General features: G+C 34.0%; 1 protein-coding gene across 21 annotated transcripts in view; it reads right to left on the bottom strand.

Moving 5' to 3' along the window:
* The window catches only part of LOC105482774 (collagen type XXIV alpha 1 chain), a 421,145-nt gene that overhangs the window by 351,402 nt on the left and 56,872 nt on the right, over nt 1–12,871 (bottom strand). The window lies entirely within an intron of this gene.

The raw sequence follows: 12,871 nt of genomic DNA, 5'->3' as shown, positions 1-12,871 counted from the left end.
ACCTAAAACCATAAAAACCCTAGAAGAAAACCTGGGCAATACCATTCAGGAAATAGGCATGGGCAAAGACTTCATGACTAAAACACCAAAAGCAATGACCACAAAAGCCAAAATTGACAAATGGATATAATTAAACTAAAGAGCTCTGCACAGCAAAGAAATTATCATCAGAGTGGACAGGCAACCTATAGGACAGGAAAAAAGTGTTGCCATCTACCCATCTGACAAAGGGCTAATATCCAGAATCTACAAGGAACTTAAACAAATTTACAAGAAAAAAACAGACAACCCCATAAAAATGTGGGCAAACGATATGAACAAAGACTTCTCAAAAGAAGACACTTATGTGGCCAACACACATATGAAAAAAAAAACTCATATGTTCATTAGAGAAATGCAAATCCAAACAACAAAGAGATACCATCTCATGCCAGTTAGAATGACGATCATTAAAAAGTCAGGAAACAACAGATGCTGGAGAGGATGTGGAGAAATAGGAAAGCTTTTACACTGTTGGTGGGAGTGTAAATTAGTTCAATCATTGTGAAAGACAGTGTGGCAATTTCTCAAGGATCTAGAACCAGAAATACCATTTGACCCGGCAATCTCATTACTGGGTATATACTCAAAAGATTATAAATCATTCTACTATAAAGACACATGCACACATATGTTTATTGCAGCACTATCCACAATAGCAAAGACTTGGAACCAACCCAAATGCCCATCAATGATAGATCAGATAAAGAAAATGTGGCACATATACACCATGGAATAGTATGCAGCCATAAAAAAGGATGAGTTCATGTCCTTTGCAGGCACATGGATGAAGTTGGAAACCATCATTCTCAGCAAACTAACACAGGAACAGAAAACCAAACACTGCAAGTTCTCACTCATAAGTGGGAGTTGAACAATGAGACCACATGGACACAGGGAGGGGAACATCACACACCGGGGTCTGTGGGGGGGTGGGGGGGCTAGGGGAGGCATAGTATTAGGATAAATACCTAATGTAGATTACAGGTTGATATGTGCAGCAAACCACTATGGCACATGTATACCTATGTAACAAACATGCACATTCTGCAAATGTATCCCAGAACTTAAAGTATAATAAAAAATAAATAAATAAGTAAAACTGCAGGCCAATATCTCTGATAAATATTGATACAAAAATCCTCAACAAAATACTAGTAAACTGAATTCAAGAATACATTAAAAAGATGATTCATTATGACCAAGTGGGATTTATCTCAGGGATGTAAGGATGATTCAACACACACAAATCAATCACTGTGATATATCATATCAACAGAATGAAGGTCAAAAACCATATTATCATTTCAATTAATGCTGAAAAGGCATTTGATAAAGTTCAACACCCCTTCTTGATTAAAAAAACCTCAAAAACTGGATATAAAATGAATATACCTCTTCATAATGAAAGCCATATATGATAGATCCACAGCTAATATCATTCTGAATGGGGGAATACTGAAAGCTTTTCCTATTATATCTGGAATACGACAAGGATGCCCACTTTCACCACTGTTATTCAACATAGTACTGAAAATCTTAACTAGAGCAATCAGACAACAGAAAAAAAAAAAATAAAGGATCCTAATTGGAAAGGAAGAAGCTAAATTATCCTTGTTTGCAGATGACATGACGTTACAGCTGGTAAAACCTAAAGATTCCACCAAAAAAACAAAACCTATTAGAACTGGTAAAAAAAAAATTCAGTAAAGTTGTAGGATACAAAATCAACATACAAAAATCAGTAGCATTTCAATATGCCAACAGTGAACAATTGGAAAAAGAAATAAAAAAGCAATCCCATTTACAATAGCCACACATAAAATAAACTAGGAATTAACCAAATAAGTAAAATATCTCTATAATGAAAACTATAAAACACTGATGAAAGAAATTGAAGAGGAAACCAAAAAATGGAAAGATATTTCATGTTCATGGATTGGAAGAATCAATATTGTTAAGATGTCCATACTGCCCAAAGCAATCTACAGATTCTATACGATCTGTATCAAAATATCAGTAATATTCTTCACAGAAATAGAAAAAAGCAATCCTAAAATTTATGTGGAACCATAAAAGACAGAGAATAGCCAAAGCTATCCTGAGCAAAGAAAACAAAGCTATCCTGAGCAAAGAGAACATTACCTGATTTCAAATTATACTGCAGAGTTACAGTAACCGAAACAGCATGGTACCAGCATAAAAACACAGACCAAAAGAACAGAATAGAGAACCCAGAAATAAATCCACACACCTACAGTGAACTCATTTTTGACAAAGTTGCCAGGAACATACATTGAGGAAAAGACACTCTTCAATAAATGGTGCTGGGGAAACTGGATATCCATATGTAGGATAATGAAACTTGATCCCTATCTCTTGCCTTGTACAAAAATCAATTCAAAATAGATTAAAGACTTAAATCTAAGACCTCAAACTATGAAACTACTACAAGAAAATATTGGGGAACCTCTCCAGGACATTGGTCTGGGCAAAGATATCTTAAGTAATACCCCACAAGCACAGCCAGCCAAAGCAAAAATGGACAAATGGGATTGTATCAAGTAAAAAAGTTTCTTCACAGCAAAGAAAACAATCAACAAAGTGAAAAAACAACCCAGAAAATAGGAGAAAATATTTGCAAACTACCTATCTCACAAGAGATGAATAACTAGAATACACAAGGTGCTCAAACAACTCTATAGGAAAAAAAATCAAATAATCCAATTAAAAATGGGCAAGAGATTTGAATAGACATTTTTCAAAATGAGACAAGAAAATGGTAAACAGGCATATAAAAACGTGCTCAACATTACTGATCATCAAAGAAATGCAAATCCAAACTACAATCTTACCCCAGTTAAAATGGCTTATATCCAAAAGAATGCTGACGAGGACATGGAAAAAGGAGAACCTTCATATACAATTCACTGGAAGGTAAATTAGTACAACCACTATGGAGAACAGTTTGGAAGTTCCTAAAAAACCAAAAATAAAACTACCACTGGATTTAGCAATCCCACTACTGGGTATATATCCAGAAGAAAAGAAATCAGTATATTGAAGAGATATTTGCACTCCCAAATTTGCTGCAGCACTGTTCACAACTGCCAAGATTTGGAAGTGACGTAAGTGTCCATCAACAGATGAATGGATAAAGAAAATGTGGTACATATACACAATGGAGTACTACTATTCAGCCATACAAAAAAGAATGAGATTCTGTCATTTGCAACAGCATGGATGGAACTGGAGGTCATTAGGTTAAGTGAAATAAGCCAGGCACAGAAAGACAAACATCATGTGTTCTTGCTTATCTGTGGGATCTAAATATCACAAAATTGAATTCATGGAGACAGGAAAGGAAGGATGGTTATTTGAGGCTGGGAGGGGAACAGTAGATGAGGCGGAGGTAGGGAAAGGGGCATAGTTAATGGGTACAAAAAAAATAGTTACAAAGAATGAATAAGACCCAATATTTGTTAGCACAACAGAGAAACTATAGTAAATAATAATTTAATTGTACAATTTAAAATAAATAAAGAGTATCATTGGATTGTTTGTAACACACAGGATAAATATTTGTGAGGATGGATATCCAATTTTCCATGATGTGATTATTATGCATTGCAGCCTGTACCAAAATATCTCATGTACTCCATGAATATACACACTTACTATGTACCTACAAAATTAAAGTAATAAATAAATAAATTGCCTCAGCAAGAATTCCAATAATAAATGGAGCTTATAATCCAATTTTATATAGACTTCAATTTTAATAAATACATTAACAAAAATTTGAGCCCTAAAAATATGTTATCAATAGGTGACCACACAGGACAGAAAAAAAAAAGACACAATTGAATCAAAATCAGAAATATTAGTGGTTACAAAAGAAACCAGTTTCAAACTACTCCCAGTAATTAAGATTTGAATATGTAAATAAAATGTTTAATCATAAGGAAAACAGTAGTATCATTTATACACAGATCCTCCTCACTTTGCACTATAGTATAGGACAATAAAAATAACTATGCAAGCTGAAATTGTACAAAGCAGTCTTACTAAGCAATGGGAAAATTTACAATTGTTCCATGGCCTTTAAATATTTTTGTCAAAATGTTAAAAACTCTCTTACTGTTGGTTATAGTTGCATGGAGAAATAAAAAAAAATACTAGTATTAATTTAGTACAGTATAATTGAAAACATTAGAAATTAAAGCATCATTTATTTTGAAAAAAGTTATCAAAATTAGTTTGAAAGTGTTTGCCTTCTTGTTGTAGTCTAAATTATCATACCAAGCAAGCATATTTCCTATGCCTTGGCAAATTGTCATACTCGCTTCTAAGTACGGATCGATTCCCAACATTTCATCTTTTGCACTTTCAATGTCATGACATATTTCCAAGAGTTCTTCTAATGTGAAGATTTATTTTTTGAAAGTGTCACTTCCTCTGGAACATCCTTGTCCTATTCATCATAACCACTTTACTCATTTATGTCTAAAAGTTCACCAGCAATAAATTTCCATGGCTGCATATGCAGAGTCTTAAATGTCAGCAGTATCTCATGGTCAGCTATTTCTTTAAAATTCCTGTTATCACTATTCCTTTATTTGCTGTTCTTTCATCTTTGTTAGCTAATACTCCTTTCTATTATTCATCTGTGTAAAATATCGCTTGGGTTTATCACTGCAAAACAAGGAAACAACACAACTTTAGTGTCTGTACCTGATTGAATAACAGATACACAGTGAGCAATCACCAACAGAGTGAATGAAATGACTTGATTAGTAATTGGTCATGATGGACTCCATTACTTATGCAGTGATTTGTGGACTAAAGGGCCAGTAGCAAAGTCTGTACTTTATGTAGTTAATCATACTTAATATACTGTGGTAAATGAAATATTAATTATGTTTTTGGGAACAGATGCTATGTAATTAAATTGTGGCAACCAGAATATATGTATATAGGAACCACACAAAGTAAGGACTGCCTGCATATAAATATTGAGAATTATTCTCAATGCCCCTATAATTTACATGTTATTAACTTTATTTATCAATGGTTTACTCCTTTTAACAGTTTTCTTTTCCCCCATTAAATGGGAAGAACTTATATTCATGGAGATAAAGACTTTTCCAACATATGAGAAAGTATTCTACATAGCACAAGGCAGCTTCTGTATAATCACCCCCACTCTCTATCATAAGCCTGGTTTCAGAAAGATAGAAGCATATCTCTCTCGAACTCATAAAAAATGTTAAAGAAATTCTGGAGACTAAAGGATTTGCCTCTGGCACTCCCCTTCTTACAATCCTGTAGTACCTCTCTACTACACAATAATGTACATGCTTTAACATGGCTTATAAATCCCTTTATAATTTGGTACTTCAATACTCCTCAAGCTCTATCTCTTGACACCTTCTCCCTCACACTTCATGATTCATGAACAAAGAAGTGTTTCTTACCTCTCAGCCTTTGCTTATGTGTTATCTATGTGTAGACAGCATACTTGTCCACTAGGTGCAATATCATTAGGATAACTTCTGCTCATCCTCAAGAATCATCTCAGATGCCACCTCTTTCCCTGATTCCTGTATCCATCCACCCCTCACCTCCAGGAAGCTTATGTGAAGCTCAACTATGTACTATAATAATTCTTTCATATTTTCATAATCACACTTGCCATAGCATAATTTATTTATATAATATATAAATATAACAATTTTTATATATTTGTATAACATAAATATAATTTATATATTTACATAATATATAAATATAATTTATATTTACATAATATATAATAATTATAATTTATTATGATACTTTAATTATTTACTTTTGTATAGGTTACATATCCCTTACCTGAAATGCTTGGGACCAGAAATGTTTTGGATTTTGAAACTGTTCAGATTTTGGAACATTTGCATTACACCACTTGAGTCTCCCAAATCTGAAAATCTGAAATCTTAAATGCTCCAATGAGCATTTCCTTTGAACATCATGTGGGCGCTCAAAATAATTCAGATTTTGGAGCACTCCAGATTTCAAATTTTTAGATTTAGGATGCTCAGTCTGTAACTGTTTTCTTTTCAAGACAGTAAGCTACTTGAAGGCAGGAACTATATACATCATATATAGTTGATATACATATCAACTGGATATCATATATGTATATCATTTACATAACAGTGGTTTGCTGAACAAATTGCAGGACAAAAAGATGTGACTAAAACAGCTGCAGAATTTTAGGGTTAGTTACAGAATTTATCAAGGAAAAAAACTGCTCTTCTGCTTGAGGCAATTTTCCTGGATCTTTTGCCTCTGTCTAGTCTCGGGAAGCTGAGGCAAAGGTGAGCTAACCATCGTGCATAATCCTGTAAAAGGCAACATCACTGAGTGATGAGTAACAGGTTAAGTAGTTCTACTTAGCTAACCTGAAATAAAATGATGGGTGGTTGGAGCCAGAGGACTCAGTGAAAATAAGACAGCGGAGAGGAGGTGGTGCTTTGACAAGCAAGCAAGGTGAAGGGGCAGAGTCAATTGAATCTAAGAGCAGCATTATCATTCATTCAGTCATAATATGTGCTTGTTATGTGCCAGACACTGAACTGCAATACCACAGTGAATGAAATGTAGTCCTTACATTACACTTAAGCAACTTATACTATATTTCCTAAATCCATATATTTTTCCCTTAGCCACTGTTACTGCATTGTTGTCTAAAAGCCAACATTAAATTTTCTTTCTCTACAACGTAATATCCTTATTCTACAGATTAGGTAATTATAACTCCCTACTAAAGTTCGTCAAATATTACAGGACTCATGTCAGCAATGCCTTGAGGAATACAACAAAGGCCTATGACCATGGTTTGGCCAAAATAACCAGAGAAAACTATGGCAAAATTGAGAAATAGTGATAAAATAGGATAGTATAGTTATCAAAAAAGAATCCCTAAGCAAGAATTCAGAACAAGATGAAAATCAACAACCAGAATAATGTAAGCACTTCTTGGGGTAAGGCCTTAAAGTTCCTAATGTTTTAAGAATAAAGATTTTAATTATTTTTTTTTTAAATATTAAATAAAAGAATAATCCCAGATAGCTGGAGAACTTTGGGAGACTTAAATTATAGGACGAATACAACACAAACCTCTCTATTCTACCCACCTTCTCACTTAGAACATACTTCCCTAAGGCATACAACAGACTCATGCCAATGTTAGTCCCAAACTCCTCACAATATTCACTTGCTAATCTCTTTTAAGTAGTACTTGGCTTTTTCTGTGGTCCCATCGATCCCTAGTACCTCTCAACCAGTCCTCACATAGAAAACCAGTATGATAGATGAATTCTTAAAATGATGCTAAATCACAGATCACAGCTTATTCTGAGGACACAGAAATATTTACAAAGACTTCTGGAAACTGAAATACTTTTAGCCAAATGAATTTGTCATTAATGTTGGAATTTCAATCATATGAGCCAGACTGAGGGAAATATCTTTGGACGCAAGGAAGTTTTCAAAGTCCCCAAAACTACGCCACTTTGGCAACCACTGGCTTGCCTGTTGGAGAGTTCAGTACTGTGATACCTTGTTCTCAGCTTCCCCTACCATTAGTGGAATTAGTGGGATTGCAGAGATGGTAACAGTGGTGGCAGCACAACTTCCAAGCAGCAGCATTTGTATTAGACTCAGTACTACACTTGAATTGGGAAGCAACTCAAAGTAAAACACAGCTTTGCAGATTTTTATAGGAATAATAAGCCAGTGAGAGATGATCTATAGAGCTGGCTATAGAGCAGTAGAATTCTCCATTATCTTTCTTCAGGCACTGATTTTTATGCCAACTCTGATTTTTTTTTTTTTTTTTGGTCATTGTGATTATCTATATTCAGTATTAATATAGCTCCTTAGTACTATCCTTGCTTTAAAAAGTTTATGAAGAGCTGCACACTTTGGGGGTGACTGATAAGTCACAGTGCATTCCACCCGATGCTTTTGGTTCTTTATTCCTGCCCAACTTTATACAGATATTTACTGTGTGCCTCATATGCAATGAAAAGATTCTTTTAAAAAATAATTGAACAAATTCTCTCAAAGTAAAATAAAAATTCACATGGATTTATAGTTATCACTAAACTGAGAGGATTTTTCAATATCCAGAAAAATATTGTCATATATTATTTACAAAAATCTGTTTTAAAATGTGTGCATCATATTTCACAACTGCTCTGAGTTGTGGTAAGGGGTGCTTAACTACTTCAATATGGCTTATCGTCTCGAACTTAGAAAAACTGTTTCAATTGATTGCATTGCTAATGTTCTTATAATTATAAATAGAAGGCTTTCCATTCTAATGTAGCAACTGATTGGCTATATTAAAAAACGTAAAAATCTATCTTGATTCCAAACTCAGAATTAGGACTCGTGTCTTCCATCCAATCAAGCATGCACTCTGGATCAAACTTATCTGTTTTTTGGCAAAAATTCAGACACTCAGTAAGAAGTAAAACTACACTTCAGTTCCTAGGAAAATAAGAGTTACATGAAAGTTGCTTAGTTAAGGCAATATAACCAGTCAATCTAGGGAAAACATATTGCTCATTAAAAATGTTAATACTGGTTTCAAAAAGTGGAAATGGATGGAAAAACGGGAAAAAGAAAGAAGCAAACCAAAAAATCTATTAAAGACTGAAGAGAATACTGCTGCTAATTTGCTTGCCTTCTCTATCTCAATTTCACTTTCAATTTTCACGACTTTTTTTTACGTTAATCTTCTATTTATTTACCTCAACAGTTTTTATCAGTCATTAGTGTATTTCACATAACTTTCTTGCAGACATTTTAGCTTTAAGGATTACTGGAGTTTGGTTTATATTAGAAATATTTTAATATTTACAGGTACTTTCCAGAGAAAAAGAATAATGAAGTCATTGTTATCTGTCATCCAAAACTATATTTGTTCCCTTGGCTTTCATGAAAAACAGTATTTTACTTCCTCTTGCAACATGCTAGAGATAGTCAGATGTACTTAAATGCCAGTATCTAACAGATATTGACTTAACATGCTTCCAGCCAGAGTAAGAGACCCATAGCCCCAACCCCAGCCCTAAGTTGGCTGACTTACCATGTGCATGCACATGCCCCTGACCTGAGAAACAGCCTGGCAAGCCCACCCCTGACAAAGCCTCACCACCACCATCGCAAACTCTCTCAGCCTAGGCTACCGAGACACTCATAAATGTCACTAGCATGGATTACAACCGAAGAAACTACATGGAGACTACGTTACTGTTTCCATCTAGAACCAAAGCCAATATATCCCACCAAAACAACACCCCAAGACCAGTTCATATGAAAAAGTCTTTCCCTAGGAAACCTACTCCATAAAATTAGAAGAGGTAATTTTTCCACCAGATGTGTAGAAATCATTGTAGGAACACATCAAACATGAAAAAGCAAGGACACACCACACCTCCAAAGGAATAGAATAATTTTCCAGTAACAGGTATCAATCAAAGGAAATACACAAAATGCCAGAAAAAAAGAATTCAAAATAATAATCTTAAGGAAACTCTGTGAGAAATGAGAGAATATAGATAGACAAGTCAACAAAATTAGGAAAACAATTCATGATTTGAATGAGAAATTCCATAGAAATAGATATCACAATAAAGAACCAAACAGAAATTTGACAGCTAAAGAATTCCATGAATGAAATAAAAAAATACAATCAAGAGCCTCAACAGTAGATTAGACCAAGCAGAAGAAAGAATTTCTGAACTTAAAAGTCATTTGAAATAATAGAGACAGACCCCCCAGCCCCCCAAAAAAGTAAGCCTACAGAATTTATGGGACACCATTAAGGGAACAAATAGTTGCATTATGGGTGCTAAATAATAAATTAATTAATAAAGAAGCAGTATCCAAATTATTAAGAGCACAGTCATATGTGTCAAACAGGCCTGGATTTGAGTTATAAATCTTCCAAATAATAGTTGCATGGCCTTGAAAGTGTGACTTAACCCTCATACACCTCAATTAACTTATTTATGACATACCAAACATAGTATCTGTCTCAATGGGTTGTTTTGTTGTTGTCGTTGTTTGTTTAAGTGACAAGATCTCACTATGTTGCCCAGGCTGGAGTGCAGTGGCTATTCATAGGCAGGATCGTGCTACATCACAACCTGGAATTCCTGGGCTCAAGCAATTCTCCTGCCTTTGCCACCTAAATAGCTAGAACTATAGGTATGTGCCACTGCTCCTGGCTTCAATGAGTTGTCTTAAAGATTAAAAGAAACTGCTCAGCAGACAGATTAGAACACTGTACACAATAAAATAGCTACTTTAAATGTTAGTAGTAATAGTTACAATAGTAATTCATAAAATAGTTTAACAGATAAAAAGATATAATTACTTCGTATTAACCAAAACCTAAGTACCCTTTCATCTCTCATAATATGAACTGAATAGTTAAAAGCACAGCAATTTCAGTATCCTGCCATCACTCTCAAAGTGACCCTGAAGAATTATTTTAACCACTCTGGGCTTATGTTTGTTTTCTCACTTAGAAAATGAATAACTTAAATCTTTGTATTGATCTTAATAATTCATTCAGCACTTTTGGGGAGAACTGCAAGGATGAAGGAATAGGAGTCCCTAGGTTACAGCTAATAGGAGCCACTATTCTAGGTTATCTTAGCATGGATCCTGTTTGCAGGAAGCAATTCTGTGAGTGCCTTAAGTGTCCAAAAATGAACCACATTAGTTCAAATTGAACCAAATTCAATAAAAAAATAGCTCTTTACCTGAACATTCTACGTAATAATGAGTCTTGTCCTTTCCCTTTTCCATACAAACCACAGGAAAAGTATATCAAGTTCATTTTGAATGTATTTCTATTGTATACTCATATCAAAGTAAGACACACCACAAGGAGTATGATACAAACTTGTCTCAAGCCCGCTAGGTGGAGAATTAGTCTAGGCTTAAATTGAGTCATTGTATCCTTTTCCTAGTTATACTTGGTTTTCAAAAATCTGTACACAGTTTCCATTAATAGAAACACTCTGAAAAGGAGGAAAATATTCCAAGAAATATTACAAAATAATCTCAAATATTTCAACACTATTCTGAACTACTGTCAAATCACAGTGAACCAGGGATTCTTCTTTTATCAGAAAGTAAGTCACTTTCTAAATACTTTCAACTAAATTTTAGCTTGAGAAGATCGTGCAATAGCTCCTAATTGATAATACACCAAGATCCCCGACTTCTATAGGGTCTACTTCTATCAGCTAATAATAAAAGCCAGATTGAAAGGTTTTAAAAAATCATATAAGAGAAACAAGAAATCTGTGAAAGATAATTAATGGCCCAGTATGTTTAAAATAATGCTGTTTTATGACTTTACTAGAAAAGAAGAATGCAAAATAATATTACACAGACCAAAAAGAATATATTCTTAATATTTTAAAATACTGATGGGCCATATAACATGTACACAGGTCTCTGAAAGTTAGTAATTCTGCTTTAAACAAGTACAACTTCAAAGTTAAAACAATAATCTGCTCTAACAGTTAAAATCAAAGTATTTTTTTCTTTGGTCTATGAATAATATGTATTCCCAGAGATTGCATGTTATATACTCTTCTACACAAAAACTACTCAACATTTACTTAGTGTGTCCCTTTCTGGAGTGCTAATTTCAGGAACCACAGACATCATTTAACTACAGAAAGTAATGATTATTCTTCTGTCATATACAGTATCACTGCATAGGATGAAATAACTGTATTTTAATATCAACTAAAGTAATTGAGAGCATATCCATATTATGAGGTCTTGTTTGATGATATATGTCAGTACAATCGCCTAAGAGATATGAGTAGTCATATGTATACTCAGTAGCATTAAATAAACAGATTCATGCCTGTGTATCAAGATCAATTCTGTCAGAAATGATCACTCTGCAGTTTCATGTCTCCTTGAGGGGCAGCCAACAATCTCAAGGGAGTTACCAAATTCTAACTAATGTCTAGGATGAAGACTAGTCTGAAGAACATTAAAATAATGGTGTGGTCATTGAAGACAAAATACTTTCATGAGTACTTTTTCATCATTGCACAATTCAGCCCTATAATAGGGGCCATGAAGGAAAGCAAAACAGGTCAGGATTATTTCCAAAACCATATAAATAGCTGATGGTTTACATTTATTAAGGGCTGACTATTTATGTGATACGTTGTTGCAAGGATTGTCTCATTCTATCTTCCCCCAAACTCCCTATAAAGTGGATAGTATTATCCTTACAATTTACAAATGAGGCAACTGAAGCTTGGAAGTTAAGCAATCTGTCCAAAGTTGATGGAACCTACAAAATGGCAGTTGGGATTTGAACCAAGCAACCAGAGCCTGAATACCACTTGCAACATAAGTCTCCCAAGAGGAAAGGGATATGGAACACTAAGACAACAACACAGCTCATTATTATATGTATTTAGACATCCATATCAAGTCAAATACTGCCCTACAATATTTTGGTACTCTTAACACCTTAAGAAGAAAATTTTTGTTTTCCTCATTCCCTGTAGAAAATCAGTAACTTAGTGTTTGGGAAAAAACAAGCTGACCAGATAGAAAAGAAGTTATACCTCTTTCATCCAGGAAACTACAAGATATATTTTATAAAATAATTATTGCAGCTGTGTCAGTACTCCTTTCTACCTCACAAAAACCTTAGTCATATGAACATGACTACTGTTTTTTTTTTTTTTTTTTTTTTTTTTTTTTTTTTTTTTTTTTTTTTTTT

This window comes from Macaca nemestrina, chromosome 1, assembly GCF_043159975.1.
Source record: "Macaca nemestrina isolate mMacNem1 chromosome 1, mMacNem.hap1, whole genome shotgun sequence".
NCBI classification, from domain to species: Eukaryota; Metazoa; Chordata; class Mammalia; order Primates; family Cercopithecidae; genus Macaca; species Macaca nemestrina.
Note: the sequence above shows the minus strand (reverse complement) of the source record. Positions and strands in the feature narration are given on the sequence as shown.